This window comes from Bufo gargarizans, chromosome 10 (genome assembly GCF_014858855.1).
Source record: "Bufo gargarizans isolate SCDJY-AF-19 chromosome 10, ASM1485885v1, whole genome shotgun sequence".
In the NCBI taxonomy this organism is placed as follows: Eukaryota; Metazoa; Chordata; class Amphibia; order Anura; family Bufonidae; genus Bufo; species Bufo gargarizans.
In genome coordinates, this window is record NC_058089.1 from 78,545,962 (window position 1) to 78,565,852 (window position 19,891).

Below are 19,891 nucleotides of genomic sequence, written 5' to 3' on the forward strand. Positions count from 1 at the left end.
TCTGGGACGTCTCCCTTCATGGCCAATTATGGGTTCCAACCTGCCGTGTTACCGGAGGTATTCTCTCCCCAGGATATTCCGGCTGTGGAGGATCACCTTTCCGTCCTACGTGCTTCTTGGGTACAGATCCAGAGGTCCCTTGAGGCCTCTGCGCAGCACCAGAAACTCTAGGCTGATCGCAGACGAGCGCCCGCTCCTTCCTACCAGGTCGGAGACCGCGTATGGTTGTCCACCCGCAACCTCAACCTTCGAGTGCCCACTCCCAAGCTGGCGCCTCGCTTTGTTGGTCCCTTCCGAGTGCTTCGCAGGGTAAACCCGGTAGCCTATGCCCTTGCGCTTCCTCCTGGCATGCGGATCTCCAACGTGTTTCATGTCTCCCTGTTGAAGCCACTGGTGTGTAATCGTTTCACTTCCTCGATTCCTCGGCCTCGTCCGGTCCAAGTGGGCAATCGTGAGGAGTATGAGGTGAGCAATATCCTGGACTCACGCCTGGTCCGCGGCCGGGTGCAGTTTTTGGTCCATTGGCGTGGTTATGGTCCAGAGGAGCGTTCCTGGGTTCCCTCCGCAGATGTCCATGCTCCTGTCTTGCTCCGAGCCTTCCACGCACGCTTCCCTCAGAAACCGTTCCGTACTCCGCGGAGGAGGGGCCCTTGAGGGGGAGGTACTGTCATGGTCTTACCTCCTTGCTGTTCCCTTCGTTTGACATGTGCTGGCGGCCATCTTGGTTTCTGGGTTTTCTTGTAGCCTCCCACCCTGCGGCTCCTCCTTCCCACTGGGAGGAGCTGGATGCCTAGCTCATATATATAGGAGGTCTGTGGCTTCAGTTCCTTGCTTGGTCCTCCTGTGTTCACATGCTTCCAAGACTGCTGCTGCTTCTGGTTCCTGATCCTGGCCTCGTCTGACTACCCCGTTGGTTCCTGATTCCGGCTTCGTCTGACTACCCCGTTGGTTCCTGATTCCGGCTTCGTCTGACTACCCCGTTGGTTCCTGTTCCTGGCTTCGTCTGACTACCCTTCTGGTTCCTGACCTCTGTCTCCGCAAGACCCTGCTTCGGTTTAGCCATCCGTTCGGACTTTGCTACGGCTTGCTCTTCAATAAAACCTTCTTATTTTCCACTTATCTCTTGTTGTACGTCTGGTTCATGGTTCCATGACAGTTTTGTCCTGCCTGCCAGGGTGGCGCTAGAGAGCAAGAACATTTTTTGTGAGATTTTTGTAAATAGTGGAGCAGCGGTCAATCTCATTGATAATCATTTTGCAATAACTCATGGTTTCCAGGTATGCACTTTGGGAAAGGATATTCCTGTTTTTGCTATTGATTCCGCTCCACTTTCTCAGAAATCATTAAAGGGCATAGTTCACAATATTTGTTTAATTGTGAGTGATGCTCATGTTGAGGATGTGTCATGTTTCGTCCTTAGCGGATTACCTACTCCTCTTGTGTTGGGGCTACCCTGGCTCACTAAACATAACCCCACCATTGATTGGCAAGCGAGGCAAATAAATGGTTGGAGTCACTTTTGCAGAGAGAATTGCCTCACGACATCGGTTTCTGAGGTTTCTACTAAGACTGTACCACCTTTTCTCTCTGAATTTTCGGATGTCTTCTCTGAGAGTGGAGTTCAGGATTTGCCCCCGCACAGGGAGTACAATTGTCCTATTAATCTCATCCCAGGCGCCAAGCTGCCTAAATCTAGTTTATACAATCTTTCCCAATCTGAAAGGGTCGCTATGCGTGCTTATATCTCAGAGAGTCTGAGAAAAGGACACATACGACCCTTGAAGTCACCTGTTGCCGCTGGTTTTTTCTTTGTTAAGAAAAAAGATGGTTCTTTAAGACCTTGTCTGGATTTCAGGGAGCTGAACAGTATCACTATTCGTGACCCTTATCCGCTTCCTCTGATCCCGGACCTGTTTAACCAGATTGTTGGGGCTAAAGTCTTTTCCAAATTAGATCTAAGAGGGGCCTTCAATACCCCTGAGGGCCATTTTGAGAATTTGGTTATGCCTTTTGGTTTGATGAATGCCCCAGCCGTTTTTCAGCATTTCATGAACAGCATTTTTTATCATTTAATGGGAAAATTTGTATTAGTGTATTTGGATGACATTTAGATTTTTTCTCCTGATTTTAAAACTCATAAGGAACACTTACGTCAGGTCTTGCTCATCCTGCGGGAGAATAAATTATACGCGAAACTGGAAAAATGTGTGTTTGCGGTTCCAGAAATTCAATTTCTGGGGTTTCTTCTCTCCACTTCTGGTTTTCGCATGAACCCCGAGAAGGTGCGCGCTGTACTTGAGTGGGAGCTTCCTGAGAATCAGAAGGCGCTGATGCGTTTTTTGGGCTTTGCCAATTATTACAGGAAGTTTATTTTGAATTATTCCTCTGTTGTTAAACCACTCACTGATATGACCAGAAAGGGGGTAGATTTTTCTTCCTGGTCGGTAGAGGCGCGTAAGGCCTTTTCTAATATCAAGGAGAGTTTTGCTTCCGCTCCCATCTTAGTACAACCTGATATTTCTCTACCCTTCATAGTTGAGGTTGATGCTTCTGAGGTGGGTGTGGGTGCGGTCTTGTCTCAGGGTTCCTCTCCTGCCAAATGGCGACCGTGTGCCTTTTTCTCGAAGAAACTCTCCTCCGCAGAGAGAAATTACGATGTGGGAGATAGGGAGTTGTTGGCCATCAAGTTGGCTTTTGAGGAATGGCGCCATTGGCTAGAGGGAGCCAGACACCCTATTACAGTGTTTACTGACCATAAAAATCTGGTCTACTTGGAGTCAGCCAAGCGTCTGAACCCGAGACAGGCCAGATGGTCTTTGTTCTTTTCAAGGTTTAATTTTGTTGTCACATTCCGCCCTGGGGTTAAGAATGTGAAGGCAGAAGCCCTGTCACGTTGTTTTCCGGGAGGTGGGAATTTTGAAGACCCGGGTCCCATTTTGGCTGAAGGTGTGGTGGTCTCTGCTCTTTATCCTGAATTGGAGGCAGAGGTGCAGGTAGCCCAGTCAGAGGCTCCTGATCTTTGTCCTCCTGGGAGGTTGTTTGTGCCTCTCGCTTTAAGACACAAGATTTTTTAAGGAACACCACGATACTGTCCTTGCTGGGCACCATGGGGCAAGAGCCACAGTGGATCTGATCGCTCTGAGATTCTGGTGGCCTGCGCTTCGTAATTCGGTTGAGGGTTTTGTGGCAGCCTGCGAGACTTGCGCTCGTGCCAAAGTCCCTCATTCACGGCCATCAGGTCCTCTCCTTCCCTTACCCATTTCTTCCCGTCCTTGGACACATCTGTCCATGGACTTCATAACGAACCTGCCTCGTTCCTCGGGGAAGACTGTGATTCTGGTGGTGGTGGACCGTTTTAGCAAAATGGTGCATTTCATCCCTTTTCCTGGTTTGCCCAATGCTAAGACGCTGGCGCAGGCATTTATTGATCACATTGTCAAATTGCATGGAATTCCTTCAGACATAGTCTCTGATAGGGGCACGCAGTTTGTTTCCAGATTCTGGAAGGCTTTCTGTTCTTGCTTGGGGGTTCGGTTGTCATTCTCTTCTGCTTTCCACCCGCAGTCGAATGGCCAGACAGAGCGCGTCAATCAGAATCTGGAGACATATCTGCGCTGTTTTGTGGCGGAGAATCAGGAGGATTGGTGTTCTTTTTTGTCCCTTGCTGAGTTTGCTTTAAATAACCGTCGTCAGGAGTCCTCTGATAAGTCACAATTTTTTGGTGCATATGGGTTTCATCCGCAGTTTGGGACTTTCTCGGGAGAGGGGTCTTCTGGTTTACCTGATGAGGACAGATTCTCCTCGTCTTTGTCTTCTATTTGGCAAAAGATTCAGGATAATCTGAAGAGCATGAGTGAGAGATATAACCGTGTGGCAGATAAGAGACGTGTGCCTGGTCCGGACCTGAATGTTGGTGATCTGGTGTGGTTGTCTACCAAGAATATCAAATTGAAGGTTCCCTCCTGGAAGTTGGGTCCTAAGTTTATTGGGCCTTACAAAGTCTGTCATCAATCCTGTTGCCTACCGTCTTGATCTTCCTCAGACTTGGAAGATCCATAATGTTTTTCATAAATCCTTATTAAAACCTTATGTTCAACCCATTGTACCCTTGCCTTTGCCTCCTCCTCCTCCGATTATGGTTGATGGTAATCTTGAATTTCAGATCTCTAGGATTGTGGATTCTCGTGTTGTCCACGGTTCTCTCCAGTACCTCGTTCATTGGGAGGGTTATGGTCCTGAGGAGAGGATTTGGGTCCCAGTGACGGACATTAAGGCCACTTGTCTCATCAGGGCTTTCCATAGGTCCCATCCTGAGAAGGTGGGCTCTGAGTGTCCGGAGTCCACTCGTAGAGGGAGGGGTACTGTCACAACCAGACATCTGAGAAGCTCTGACAGATGCCTTTCAGAACCTCTTCCCTGAGCTTTCTTTGTTTTGGTTTTCAGTTCCTCATCTCGTTAGCCTCTCTCAGCTGTCTTGTAGTTGGACTGATTGCATCCCTTTAAAGTGTGCCCAGAAAACATCCCCCACACCATTACACCACCACCACCAGCCTGCACAGTGGTAACAAGGCATGATGGATACATGTTCTCATTTTGTTTACGCCAAATTCGGACTCTGAGTTTTGCTTGTGCAAATTGTATCCTCTTTTTCCTATTTGTGGTGGAGATGAGTGGTACCCGGTGGGGTCTTCTGCTGTTGTAGCCCATCCGCCTCAAGGTTGTGCATGTTGTGGCTTCACAAATGCTTTGCTGCATACCTCGGTTGTAAAGAGTGGTTATTTCAGTCAACGTTGCTCTTCTATCAGCTTGAATCAGTCAGCCCATTCTACTCTGACCTCTATCATCAACAAGGCATTTTCGCCCACAGGACTGCCGCATACTGGATGTTTTTCCCTTTTCACACCATTCTTTGTAAACCCTAGAAATGGTTGTGCGTGAAAATCCCAGTAACTGAGCAGATTGTGAAATACTCAGTCCGGCCCATCTTGCACCAACAACCATGCCACGCTCAAAATTGCTTAAATCACCTATCTTTCCCATTCTGACATTCAGTTTGGAGTTCAGGAGATTGTCTTGACCAGGACCACAACCCTAAATGCATTGAAGCAACTGCCATGTGATTGGTTGACGAGATAATCGCATTAATGAGAAATAGAACAGGTGTTCCTAATAATTCTTTAGGTGAGTGTATATATATATATATAGTTTTCCAAAGAAGAGGCAGCACTCCAAGGTAAAGGTGAAAACGACCCGCTTTATTCCGCTGTGCAACGTTTCAACTGCTCATTGCAGTGCTGCCTCTTCTTTGGAAAACTATTTATATATATATACACTCACCTAAAGAATTATTAGGAACACCTGTTCTATTTCTCATTAATGTTTTTTTTTAAAATTGGCAAAAAAATCAGCACAAATAATCCTCAGGTGCTGATCAGGCAGGTACGCACTGAAAAGCACTTGCAGGTCACAGCTCGCACGCAGAAAAAGTGATGCAGAGCTGGAAAATTGTAAAAAATTAAAATACCAAGAATAGTGCACGGACCAAATTGTGTCAGCAAAAAAAGGATGGGGAAGGGGGACAGGGGTGGAAAGGGACAAGGGATCTAGAACAGCTGCAAATGACAAAAAATCTGTGAAGCTATTCCAGATGTTGTTATTTTCAGCAGCAAAAGGGTTAAATTTGTAGTGGTGGTACAGCACAAGTCCCAGCAAGCCACAGCAGAACAGAACCTCTGCATGCAGTCACCAGCTAGAATGGCTGCAGGCAGGGAAGTTCAGCCTCTTCCTGTGCAGCTATAGCGCTGCCATTGGCTGGAGCGTTGTTCCAGCGAATCCCATCGCTGGCAGGGGACCCAAAACACTGGTGTCCCTTGCCTCACCTAGGATGTGACCGGTGCTGACCAGAACAGCAACATCCACCATCCCCTGACCTCCACCTGAACCTCCCCGCAACTGCTGACAGCTTCCTGGGCTTTCTGTGACCAACACATTGATCAGCCAATTGCAGCGCTTGGAGCTGCAAGGGGGTGGATCGGCACCATGCTGCTCTTTCCTGGCATGGCCGGGCCTGCTAGTAAGAGCAGCCATGGATGGTGCAGCGATTCCACCCCGATCTTCCCCCAGAGACCCACAGACCTCATGAAGTACATGTACAGTATGTCATGGTTCTTTAAGTCCTGTCAAAATATGACGTACATGGACTATGTACGGCAGCTATGGTGCTCGCCGTATTTAAATAACCACCCACCAAGGTATATTTACATTGGGTGGTCAGGAAGGGGTTAAAACATTGTACAGGGAGTCCCCTTGTAGCAGTAAACGCTGCTCCCCAATGATCCGCAGGGCAGTGTAATGTGCGCGTCTGTTAGGCCATTGTTAGTGTCGAGGGCAGTGAGCGTTGGAGGCTTCATCCGAAGTCACTTCGTTCAAAACTTAGGAGTAATACTGTACAGTGATTCGTCTCCGTACAGTATTAGAATGTATGGGCTCTGCGGAGCCGAAGTAAGTTATTCACGAAGTTGCGCAAGACTTCATTGAATAACTGAGGTAGTTGATTTCTAAAGAGGAAAAACACTTTAAAACTTGAAACTGAACTCGGCTTCGGTTCAGAGATACTAGACTGGACCGAAACAGAGTTCAGTTCTGCACCCCCCCCCCCCCCCCGGTTCTGCACTCCCCCGCTAGGGTGGCCACTGGCTTCACCCTAGAAAGCCGGACTGGCCCAAACCACACCCACAATGCCCAAACCACTCCCACAATGACCCAAACCACGCCCCCCCCCCATGCCAGTGAAGCCACGCCCCTACCATCGGCTGGGGAAAAAAACACGGGGGAGCAGAGGGAAGAACTTTGTGAATGGAAGGTAAACGGGGCAGCTGGGGCTCTTCTCTCTCCCTCAGTCATCCACAGGGAGCCATATCTGCGGCTCTAGTGACTGACTGGGGGTGAGAGAAGCCTCGGTCAGTTGCTGCAGCTCACGCTCAGACAGCACAATGCTGCTGTCTGAGATGTGAGCTACTGAAAAAGAGGACATCCCTGTGTCCTTCCAGGCACTGCACCGGACGGAGGACAGGGAGCCTGAAAACCGGACTGTCCCTAAAACCGGACGTCTGGCCACCCTATCCCCCGCATACAAAATCACACTGCACCTCCCCCGTATACAAAATCACACTGCACCTCCCCCGTATACAAAATCACACTGCATCTCCCCCGTATACAAAATCACACTGCACCTCCCCCCGCATACAAAATCACACTGCACCTCCCCCCGCATACAAAATCACACTGCACCTCCCCCGCATACAAAATCACACTGCACCTCCCCCCGCATACAAAATCACACTGCACTTCCCCCCGCATGCAAAATCACACCGCACCTCCCCCAGCATGCAAAATCACACCGCACTTCCCCCCGCATACAAAATCACACTGCACTTCCCCCCGCATACAAAATCACACTGCACCATCCCCGCATACAAAATCACACCGCACCTCCCCCCGCATACAAAATCACACCGCACCTCCCCCCGCATACAAAATCACACCGCGCCTCCCCCCGCATACAAAATCACACTGCACCCCCGCATGCAAAATCACACTGCACCTCCCCCGCATACAAAATCACACTGCACACACCCCCATACAAAATCACACTGCACCTCCCCCCGCATGCAAAATCACACTGCACCTCCCCCCGCATGCAAAATCACACTGCACCTCCCCCCGCATGCAAAATCACACTGCACTTCCCCCGCATGCAAAATTGCACTGCACCCTCCCGGCATACAAAATCACAATGCACCCCCCCGCATACAAAATCACACTGCATCTCCCCCCGCATACAAAATCACACTGCATCTCCCCCACATACAAAATTGCACTGCACCTCCCCCGCATGCAAAATCACACTGCACCCTCCCCGCATACAAAATCACAATGCACCCCCCCCCGCATACAAAATCACACTGCACCTCCCCCGCATACAAAATCACACTGCACCCCCCGCATACAAAATCACACTGCACCTCCCCCCGCATACAAAATCACACTGCACCTCCCCCATACAAAATCACACTGCACCCCCCTCTGAATACAAAATCACACTGCACCACCCCCGCATACAAAATCACACTGCACACACCCCCATACAAAATCACACTGCACACACCCCCATACAAAATCACACTGCACCTCACCTCTGCATACAAAATCACACTGCACCCCCCTCTGCATACAAAATTACACTGCACCCCCCCCCCCATGCATACAAAATTACACAAAATATTACTCGCCCCCCCCCCCCCCCGCATACAATATTACACAGTCCCCCCTCATACAATACTACATAGTCCCCACCATACAATATTACTCGGCCCCCCTGCACACTATACTACACAGTCCCCCCCCCATAAAATATTATTCGGCCCCCCTGCAGACAATACTACACAGTCCCCCCCATACAATATTACTCGGCCCCCCTGCAGACAATACTACTCAGTCGTCGTCCCCCATACAATATTACTCGGCCCCCTGCACACAATACGACATAGTCCCCACCATACAATATTACTCGGCCCCCCTGCACACAATATTACACAGTCCCCCGTCCTTCCGCTGTTTCGCTGTACCACCGCTCTGTCCCCATTGACTATAATAGGGACGGGGCGGCGCTCCGGCGCAGTTCGGCAGTTCGCGGCTAAAGGCCGCCGGACTAAAAAGTCTGACATGCAGGACTTTTAGTCCGGCGGCCTTTCGCCGTGCACTGCCGTACAGCGCTGCCATTGTCCCCATTATAGTCAATGGGGACGGAGCGGCGGCACGGCGAAATAGCGGCAGGACGGATCCGACATAGTGAACAGCCTGTCGGATCCGTCCTGCTGCAAGTGTGAAAGTAGCCTTATTTTCCTGAGTGATGATTGTGGGGACTATTTTATTATCAGCCAGTGTTATTGTAATACTGTTATCAGCTTAGCACATACAGTTTTCCCTGTGCATTCACTTGGTTGGACTGCTGTCACTGTGGGTGACAATGCATTGCATGCACAACAGACAACAATGCACAGTCACACCACACATGACAGCTCCTGAGTCCTCCTGTCCGGCGTCCGCTTCCCTTGAATCCCTTCACTATCACTATAAGTATAATCACTCTTCCTGACTCACTCAGTCAGACAATGTACCAAGAGCCGACTGAGTCAGCAAGTGAATCGAATCGATAGCATCCGCGCATGCGCACCACCTAGAGTCTTCGGTTCACTTGCGAGTCAGCTCAGCAGTCAGTGACTCAGCAAGTGAACCGAAGATCCGATTCATGAATCGGTTCATTTGAATGAGCTAATTCAAATGAACCGATTCATCTGAAAGATCCGAACTTCCCATCACTAGTAGGTAGGACGGTACTGGCACAGTTCCTCTACCTCACAGGGGATCCGCCTGGTTCCCGCTCAGAAGTCTGACAGAAACAAGCAGAGTAGGAGCAGGGACCGCGCCTGTGGCAGGGGCTGACTGGACCTGTGTGAAGTTGGCACCCCATGTTCTTAAATTTCAAAAAGAAATACACTATTCGTTTGTGCTGGTTTGTGCCGCAAAAATGAACGTTTGTGCCGGTTCGGTTCCTGAGATATAGCGCGTTAGATTTTTATGAAGCCCCGCCCACTTTCCACCCCATGTTCTTAAATTTCAAAACGAAATACACCATTCGTTTGTGCTGCGTTTGTGCTGCAAAAATTAACGTTTGCGCCGCTTTGGTTTCCGAGATATTGCGTGCTTGATTTTCTGAAACCCCGCCCATTTTCCACCCCATGTTCTTAAATTTCAAAAATAAATACACCATTCGTTTGTGCTGCGTTTGTGCTGGTTTGTGCCGCAAAAATGAACGTTTGTGCCAGTTCGGTTCCTGAGATATTGCGCGTTAGATTTTTATGAAGCCCCGCCCATTTTCCACCCCATGTTCTTAAATTTCAAAAAGAAATACACCATTCGTTTGTGCTGCGTTTGTGCTGCAAAAATTAACGTTTGCGCCGCTTTGGATTTAGAGATATTGCGCTTGATTTGCTGAAACCCCGCCCACTTTCCACCCCATGTTCCTAAATTTCAAAAAGAAACACACCATTCGTTTGTGCTGCAAAAATGAACGTTTGCGCCGCTTTGGTTTCCTAAATATTGCGCGCTTGATTTGCTGAAACCCCGCTCACTTTCCACCCCGCGTTTTTAAATTTCAAAAAGAAATACACCATTTGTTTGTGCTGGTTTGTGCAGCAAAAATTAACGTTTGCGCCGCTTTGGTTTCCAAGATATTGCGCTCGATTTGCTGAAACCCCGCCCACTTTCCACCCCATGTTCTTAAATTTCTAAAAGAAATACACCGTTCGTTTGTGCTGCGTTTGTGCTGCAAAAATTAACATTTGCGCAGCTTTGGTTTCCGAAATATTGCGCATTTGATTTGCTGAAACCCGCCCACTTTCCACCCCATGTTTTTAAATTTCAAAAAGAAATACACCATTCGTTTGTGCTGCGTTTGTGCTGGTTTGTGCCGCAAAAATGAACGTTTGTGCCGGTTCGGTTCCTGAGATATTGCGCGTTAGATTTTTATGAAGCCCCGCCCATTTTCCACCCCATGTTCTTAAATTTCAAAAATAAATACACCATTCGTTTGTGCTGCGTTTGTGCTGGTTTGTGCTGCAAAAATTTACGTTTGCGCCGCTTTGGTTTCCGAGATATTGAGCTCGATTTGCTGAAACCCCGCCCACTTTCCACCCCATGTTCTTAAATTTCAAAAATAAATACACCATTCGTTTGTGCTGCGTTTGTGCTGGTTTGTGCTGCAAAAATTAACATTTGCGCAGCTTTCGTTTCCGAGATATTGAGCGCTTGATTTGCTGAAACCCCGCCTACTTTCCACCCCATGTTTTTAAATTTCAAAAATAAATACACCATTCGTTTGTGCTGGTTTGTGCAGCAAAAATTAATGTTTGCGCCGCTTTGGTTTCCGAGATATTGCGCTCGATTTGCTGAAACCCCGCCCACTTTCCACCCCATGTTTTTAAATTTCAAAAATAAATACACCATTAGCTTGTGCTGGTTTGTGCCGCAAAAATGAACGTTTGCGCCGCTTTGGTTTCCGAGATATTGCCACTTGATTTGCTGAAACCCCGCCCACTTTCCACCCCATGTTTTTAAATTTCATAAAGAAATACACCGTTCGTTTGTGCTGCGTTTGTGCTGGTTTGTGCTGCAAAAATGAACGTTTGCGCCGCTTTGGTTTCCGAGATATTGCGTTCTTGATTTGATGAAACCCCTCCCACTTTCCACTCCATGTTTTTAACCCTGACTCTAGACCCCCCAGGTGTGCTGCAACTTGCCCCCCTCCCGCCCCCTTTCACAACTTTTTTTTGGGGCACAAGCATATTTTATATATTTTTTTGCATACGCTGACTGTGGCCGGGACTCTTAGCGTCACTGTTAGCGCATCGCACGCCCCACCGCTGATCAACTTCGGACGGTTGATCAGCGAGTTTGAATTTTAAAAAAAAAATCACATTTTTGGGCCTTTTTTTATTTTTTTTGTCTGTAAGGTTTAGGGTAAGTTCCCGAACACCCATCCCCCCACACACACGCACACCAAATAAAGTTTATCACACACACACACTCCCCTATGGCCTGCCGGATGTTCTAGGCGGCATATGCCCAGCTTGCCTCCGAGTCCGAGAGCCCCAGTGAGGACGAGGATAACCCCACTTTCCTTTTGTCATCCGCGTCCTCCTCATCATCTAGCAATGATGATGAGACCCCAAGGCGGCGGAGACGCCGCCAGGTGGAGCAAGGAGACCGCCATGCTAGGGACCCTGTGGCCCACACTAGTACGAGAAGCTCTGGGGCTCGTACTAGTTTTCCGGCCCACCAGTTAAGACCAGCGGAGCCCCCTACCGGTGAACGTGTCTGGTATACCCCAGAGCGTTTTGAGCCCGTGATTCCTGATTTTGTAGGCCAACCAGGAATCCAGATTTCCACAGTGGGCTTCACTGAATGCGACTACTTTAGTCTTTTTTTCAGTGACCCCTTTGAGAATCTGATGTTGGAGCAGGCGAACCTGTACGCCCCACAGTTCATTGCTCAACATCCGGGCTCCTTTTTGGCTAGGCCCGGTGGCTGGACTCCGGTCTGTGTAGCCAAGATGAGAACGTTTTGGGGCCTCGTGCTGCATATGGGCCTAGTCAAGAAACCTAGTGTCGGGCATTACTGGAGTGGGGACGTCCTATACCAGACCCCACTTTACAATTATGCAGATAATGCAGCATGTCCCCCCCAAGGTGATCCTGCCTATTACCGCCTGTACCAAATCAGGTCAGTCATCGATCACTTTGGGGCCAAATTTGTGCAGGTTTATGTACCTGGAAGGGAAGTCGCGGTTGATGAGTCTCTCATTGCTTTCAAGGGGAGACTCATTATCCGCCAGTATGTTCCCTCTAAGCTGGCGAGGTATGGCGTGAAGCTGTACAAACTTTGTGAGAGTACCTCAGGGTGCACTTACAAGTTTCGTGTGTACGAGGGGCGAGATTCCCGTATTCAACCCCCAGAATGTCCCCCCACTCTGGGTGTTAGCGGGAAACTTGTGTGGGACCTTATGAAAGGAGGTCTACCCGTTCTACCAGGGGGCACCGACCTGTGAGGTTTGTGGACTACGTTATGGGCCCAGGTAGCCCCTCACGGGAAACCCCTGTTTAACCATTACAAGCCTGGGTACGGACTCATGTTGTTCTTTGAGCCTCCAAGGACTTATGTTTATTTACTTTTATATGGACTATCCTGGTTTATTGATACGCTGTGCCAGGTCAGCGCCCCTGTTCCCTCACACTATCCTGAGAGAAGAGAACGACGCCCCTTGTCACCACTCCTTTCAGTGATCCATATTGCCCACTGTTATGTTGTTAAATGTGGTGAATACTGTTATATGCATGTTCTCGCCTGTCTTTCAGGTTGCGTTCCAGATGGGCGGATCCTCCATGTTGCGCCGAGGACGGGCAACGTTATAGCGTGGGGGTATGTAGTGTCCTACTAGGTAAAGGTGGGCACTGCACAGGTTAATGTGTTCCATTGCATTAAATATCATGCGTTTGTTTTCCCTGTATTATCTGGGTGTCAGGCCTGTCAGGGTGTAGTTTAGCCTCCCAGACGTTAGAGGGAGCTAGAGAGCCCTAGTTTTATATAGGAAGGCCCAGGCAGGGAAGTGTTAGTTCATTCTAGGGGACTAGAGGAGTCACTTCGTCCACCTGAAGCTCCTGAGGCTAGGATTAGCTCAGTAGAGACACCCCAGTTGCAGGACCCAACCTCCTGGGAGAAAACCCGCAGTTATCCACCTTATAGGGGAAGGCGACCCAGGGTAAGCTAAGTAACCCTGATGGGCAGATTACACTAAAAAGTGCAGCAAGAATCTAATACCTGAGGAAGAAAGTAACCAAGGATTTAAGCCACCCTTTTAGGCATCCGGGCCTTGGGAGATATAAAGCCAGAGCAGGAGTTCTAGAAAGGACAGTGTACATTGATTCTGAGGAAAGGTACAACCTGCTGCTGAGTGCTTGTGAATTTACCCTCTGCGTATCTTGCATGACTATTACCTGCCATCGTGTGGATAAGCCCCCTTGTGGAACTGTAATACAAAGACTGTACTCCTACCTGCTGTACAAAGTTGAATTGTTCAGTAAAGTTACGTTTGGTTCACTGTATACTTGTGTACCTCCATCATTCCAACCACCAAACGGCGTGCCACCGTCCAAAGGCACTGGCGTCACGATTACCACAGGGACCTTGCCCCAGGCACACAAAATACCTGTAACACAAGCACAAACGCAGCACAAACGAACGGTGTATTTATTTTTGAAATTTAAAAACATGGGGTGGAAAGTGGGCGGGGTTTCAGCAAATCAAGTGGCAATATCTTGGAAACCAAAGCGGCGCAAACGTTCATTTTTGCGGCACAAACCAGCACAAACGAATGGTGTATTTCTTTTTGAAATTTTAAAACATGGGGTGGAAAGTGGGCGGGGTTTCAGCAAATCAAGCGCGCAATATCTCGGAAACCAAAGCGGCGCAAACGTTAATTTTTACAGCACAAACCAGCACAAACGAATGGTGTATTTCTTTTTGAAATTTAAAAAACATGGGGTGGAAAGTGGGTGGGGTTTCAGCAAATCAAGCGCGCAATATCTCGGAAACCAAAGCGGCGCAAACGTTCATTTTTGCAGCACAAACCAGCACAAACGCAGCACAAACGAGTGTATTTATTTTTGAAATTTAAGAACATGGGTTGCCAACTTCACACAGGTGCTGACTGGGCATGCGCATTTACACAGTAGTCATGGACAGAGCTTCTCCATGTCTCGTGCAGCCATGGACGGACTGGGGCATATATAGGCATATCTTCTTAAAGACATATATTAGGAATTTTCTTTTTTCCCTGCCTCCCACACAGTTGCTGAAAATACATGGAGAGTGGCCAACCCCTTTAATTTTGCATTGTTCACATTGCTTGAGAAAGGCTTCATGTTGGAGCCGAAATGTCACTTATGGGTGAATAAACACATTATTTTTTACTGTAATTTTGGAGTGCTGCTCTGCTTTACAGTTATATATATATATACCCGGGTATATGATTTAAGATTGTTGCAGGATCTCTGGTTATTGCAATACTGCTGGCTGCGTTCTCAGTATACTGCATGTACTATTATCATTCTTACCCTTATAAAGTTACTGCTATTACCTTATGTGGTATCTATATGCATTTTTCAGATTGTGAGATTAGTACAGTAATCCTTGTTAAGGCTGCAGTGCTAACTATACTTCATATGTAAGTCCCAGGAAGAGATCCTCCCTGTAATCCAGAGGCTCTAACCTGGTGGAGGCACTGACATACTGTACTTATGTCCTCACTCTTCCATTCAGCGAAGTTTCTAGGTCCCATTATACACACAGGTCAGTGCCAGAGTCTGTGGTGGGAGGGATATTACTCACCCAAATAGGGCTCCAGGTCTATACACTGTATAACCTGCAGCACTCCCTCTAATACATACACGCTCCATGTCACCCTACACTGGTCTGAGCACAGTCTACAGAAACAGCACCTCACCCCTGTTCACACACCTCTTGCCTAGAAAATAATCCTGACCGGTGACAACTAACCTTTATGGCCGCGTATGAACCTTCCAGCCAGACAGCCACACACTGGTGTGAAAGTGATAGTGAACTAACTTACTTAGTCCACATTCCTGAAAAAGTGGGAGGGTGAGACAGTGATGATAGGCGGACGAGACAGTGAAAATGGGAGGGTGAGACAGTGATGATGGGCGGACGAGACAGTGAAAATGGGAGGGTGAGACAGTGATGATGGCGTGTGATTGTGTAGGTTTATACAACTCACCTGTTGTCGTGATCCTTATCTCTAAAGTCAAAAGGTCCAGCTGCTGACTTTTGTACCAAATTACAAACCCCACATATGTAATACAAAAACATCTTTAATGTGTCTCATTCAAAGACATACAGCATAGAAATATCTAAAATCCATAATAAAATCTATGCAGATAGATGCTGAGAGAGTGATACCCCCGAGTCTCGAGATCCTCATATGTCACCTACTTATCAATATATCATTACTGTAGTTGGAGATAAAGTCCCCACTGCTGAGGTATACATAAAATACCCCACCATTATAAGTATCCTGTCTACAAATTCATGATATTAAGGTACATACCCTAATGTATAACACATACAAATATACAGTGCCTTGAAAAAGTATTCACCCCCCCCCCCCTTGACTTTTTTTTTGTATTTTGTTGCCTCACATTAACATGGATTGTTTGAGGATTTGCATCATTTAATTTACAGAACATGCCCACAACTTTGAAGATTTTTTTATTTTATTGTGAAGCAAACAACAAATAGGACAAAATAACAGAAAAAGTCAATGTGCATAACTATTCACCCCCCTAAAGTCAATACTTTGTAGAGCCACTTTTTGCGGCAATTACAGCTCCAAGTCTCTTTGGATAAGTCTCTATGAGCTTGCCACATCTTACCACTGGGATTTTTGCCCATTACTCCTTGCAGAACTGCTCCAGCTCCTTCAAGTTGGATGGTTTGCACTTGTGAACAGCAGTCTTTAAGTCTAACCACAGATTTTCAATAGGATTGAGATCTGGGCTTTGACTAGGCCATTCCAACAAATTTACATATTTCTCCTTAAACCACTTAAGTGTTGCTTTAGCAGTGTGTTTGGGGTCATTGTCCTGCTGGAAGGTGAACCTCCGTCCTAGCCTCAAATCACGCACAGAGTGGTACAGGTTTTGATCAACAATATCCCTATATTTAGCACCATCCATCTTCCCCTCAATTCTGACCAGTTTCCCAGTCCTGGCTGCTGAAAAACATCCCCACAGCATGATGCTGCCACAACCATGTTTCACTGTGGGGATGGTGTTATTTGGGTGATGTGATGTGTTGGGTTTGCGCAAGACATAGCGTTTTCTTTGATGGCCAAAAGTTTAATTTTAGTCTCATCAGACCAGAGCACCTTCCTCCATACATTTTGGGAGTCACCCACGTGCCTTTTCGCAAACTCACAACATGCCTTTTTGTTTTTAGCTGAAAGAAATGGCTTTCTTCTGGCCACTCTGCCATAAAGCCCAACTCTATAGAGCGTACGGCTTATTGTCGTCCTATGTACAGATACACCAGTCTCTGCTGTGGAACTCTGCAGCTCCTCCAGGGTTACCTTAGGTCTCTTTGATGCCTCTCTCATTAATGCCCTCCTTGCCCGATCCGTGAGTTTTGGTGGGCGGCCGTCTCTTGGCAGGTTTGCTGTTGTGCCATGTTCTTTCTCTTTGGTTATGATAGATTTGATGGTGCTCCTGGGGATCATCAAAGATTTGGATTTTTTTTTACAACCTAACCCTGACTTGTACTTCTCAACAACATTGTCCCTTACTTGTTTGGAAAATGCCTTGGTCTTCATGGCAGTGTTTGGTTAGTGATGCTTCTTGCTTAGGTGTTGCAGCCTCTGGGGCCTTTCAAAAAAGGTGTGTATATGTAATGACAGATCATGTGACACTTAGATTGCTCACAGGTGGACATCATTTCACTAATTATGTGACTTCTGAAGGCAATTTGTTGCACCATGGCTGTTTATGGGCTTCCTAACAAAGGGGGTGAATACATACGCACATGCAAATTTTCTGTTTTCTATTTCTAAACAATAATTTTATTTATATATTTTTCTCATTTCACTTCACCAACTTAGACTATTGTGTTTTGATCCATCACATAAAATTCAGATTAACAAATTATTGAACTTAAGGCTGTAATGTAACAAAATACGAAAAAAGTCAAGGGGGTGAATACTTTTGCAAGGCACTGTATATCACAGTAATGGGGGTAACCTACATCTATCTTGGTCCTAAAGAGGACCTAGAGTAGAGGCCACATAGCATACTAAGTATAGTAATAGACAGGCACTGAAAAAAAGGTAAGACATACATACAAGGAGCTGGGGGGACAAATGAACCCCAACGTACGTTTCGCTGTGCTTACTCTGGGGACGTCTCAGACTGATTGTTACCCCTACCTATATACCCCATTCCATCCAGTTGTTCCCTTCTACTCAGTTAGCCATCAGATATTGACCTGTGTTGTAAAGACAATGGGTACTGTTTAACGCAGGTGGCGTCTTGTGTGATGGCAGCGAGATATCGCAAAGTATCGTGAGTTTAACCATGAGAGGCCAAGCCTATATTGGCCAAATCTTGCGGCAGCCACCGAACTAATCCGCCAACATTCTCCCGACCCTGCGCATGCGCACCAATAGGGGGAGGAGAATCAATTACCGCACCGCATTAGACATACTGTAATAGCGGTTCCAACTCCATAGTCAAACGGGCTCCATCTTTGAATAGGGCAATATGCCCATATCAAGCTGATCTAATCTCCGATCTAAATAACAGGAGAGCAATAGATAAACGGCCATATAACTATGAGTTGCATCTCTCCAGAGTCCAATAACACAGAATTTGATTGTTATAAAACCCATATGACACATACATATCAGAGGGCGGAGATTGAAGTATAATAACAACAATTCCCACACCCATGAAGAGATGTCCGCCATCTTTAGAAAGGGTGCGGTGCCCATATCAAATAAATAACATGATGGCAAGTATAGTTTATATTAAAGAAGGGCTGTCCCTCCAGGAGAGAATAGTGTGTTCGCACCTCTCCCTGGGTACTGCTCAAAAGTGTAATTTACAAAAAAAAAAAAAAAAAAAAGGGAGCAGTAACATAATAAAACTTAGCTTTTAATTATACTAGGTAAAAACTCCCATAAACCGGGAGAGAGGAACCCCTTAAAAACATAAACAGACAAACAAGTGCAGGACCTAAAAAATTGTGCTTCGCGACAGTCAATCAGTGACACACTAGATTAGGTTCCAACGTAAGAGACCCAAACACTAGTACTGGGTCTAACAAGAAGCAATACTCCAGATCTGTGTTCCGCAGTGGTAAATCAAGGTCACACACTAGGTTGGGTCCCTACATCCGGATCCCGTAAAATAATACTGTGTCAAGCAGGACGCTTTATCGAAACAAGGAATGGTCTTACCAGTTTCGGTACAGAACCTCACTATTCACAAAGCGCGGAGTGTCAGTAGAGAAAGCGGTCACTTCAGGCTTGCGGGCTTTAGATACCAGATGTCCAGATGGAAAAGGATAATGTAGGCATCAAGTACTCATATGATCAGTCTTGGCAGTAGGGAGGCCTCAGGGAGAGAAATCTGTCCCTGTTGCACCCTACTTGACCTATCAAGCCCTAGTAACCTCCTAATACGGGGCCCTATCCGGAACTTCACCCTGATCTAGGATCCCTATAAGGCCCTACAGGGAATTCTCAAGAGGCTAAACTGGATACCTGATCAGGGCAATGGTAAAATACATATAATAAATTGGCCGCAAAATATTCACGAGGCTCAACGCGTTTCATCAAATGAACATATTAGGAAAACAATCTGTTCATACTGAAAAACCCCATGAATCGTCAGGGGACACGGGGCTTAAAATTGGACTGACTACTGACTGCCTAACTGCTGGAAGGAGGCATATGGCACAACTCCGCAGAATAAAGCTAATCTGGTTATAACTGCAGCGAGGCGTATGGCGTTGCTCCAAAGTATCACCTGAAACATACATAAAAATACAGGGACTGACCCAATCAGGAAACCGATCCTGCACGGCGTGCACTAGATAACAAGAGAGGAAAAGTACTTACAGTACTTCTGGCGGGGTGTGTGGCAATGTCCAGGGAAGTGGGCATGGAACATGGCCATGTCCCACTATCATGCACTAGTCTGGCAGCGTTTTTTGGCGAGCTAATGATATTTAAAGGAAGGGGAAGGAGGCCGGCCCATGCACGTGCGCATGGAGTGCTGTCAGCCTGCCTCACCCCACCACATCACGTGATAAGGTCAACAGTGGTGCAGCCCGAACCTGCAAAGGGCAAGTACAAGTGGCCGGAGAAGCGCCAGTACTGCCATCACTAGGCGCAGCCTCAGTGACGTACGGGCGTATCGGCATCACTGGGGCATGCGGACTGTTATCAGTCGTCAGTATCCAGATGGCAGTCAGTAGTCAGCCCCGTGTCCCCTGATGATTCATGGGGTTTTTCAGTATGAACAAATTGTTCTCCTGATATGTTCATTTGATGAAACGCGTTGAGACACGTGAATACTTTGCGGCCAATTTATTATATGTATTTTACCATTGCCCTGATCAGGTATCCAGTTTAGCCTCTTGAGAATTCTCTGTAGGGCCTTATAAAGTATCCTAGATCAGGGTGAGGTGGAACCTAATCTAG

The 19,891-nt window shown here is 47.2% G+C and overlaps 1 protein-coding gene across 1 annotated transcript in view; it reads right to left on the reverse strand.

The window, feature by feature from the left end:
- Positions 1 to 15,255, reverse strand: part of LOC122920826 (barrier-to-autointegration factor-like) — a 30,647-nt gene extending 15,392 nt beyond the window's left edge. The window contains exon 1 of the mRNA XM_044270579.1: positions 15,175 to 15,255. The gene's annotated coding sequence lies outside the window, so the exon portion shown is untranslated. The remainder of the gene's footprint in view (positions 1 to 15,174) is intronic.
- Between the last annotated feature and the right edge of the window lie 4,636 nt (positions 15,256 to 19,891).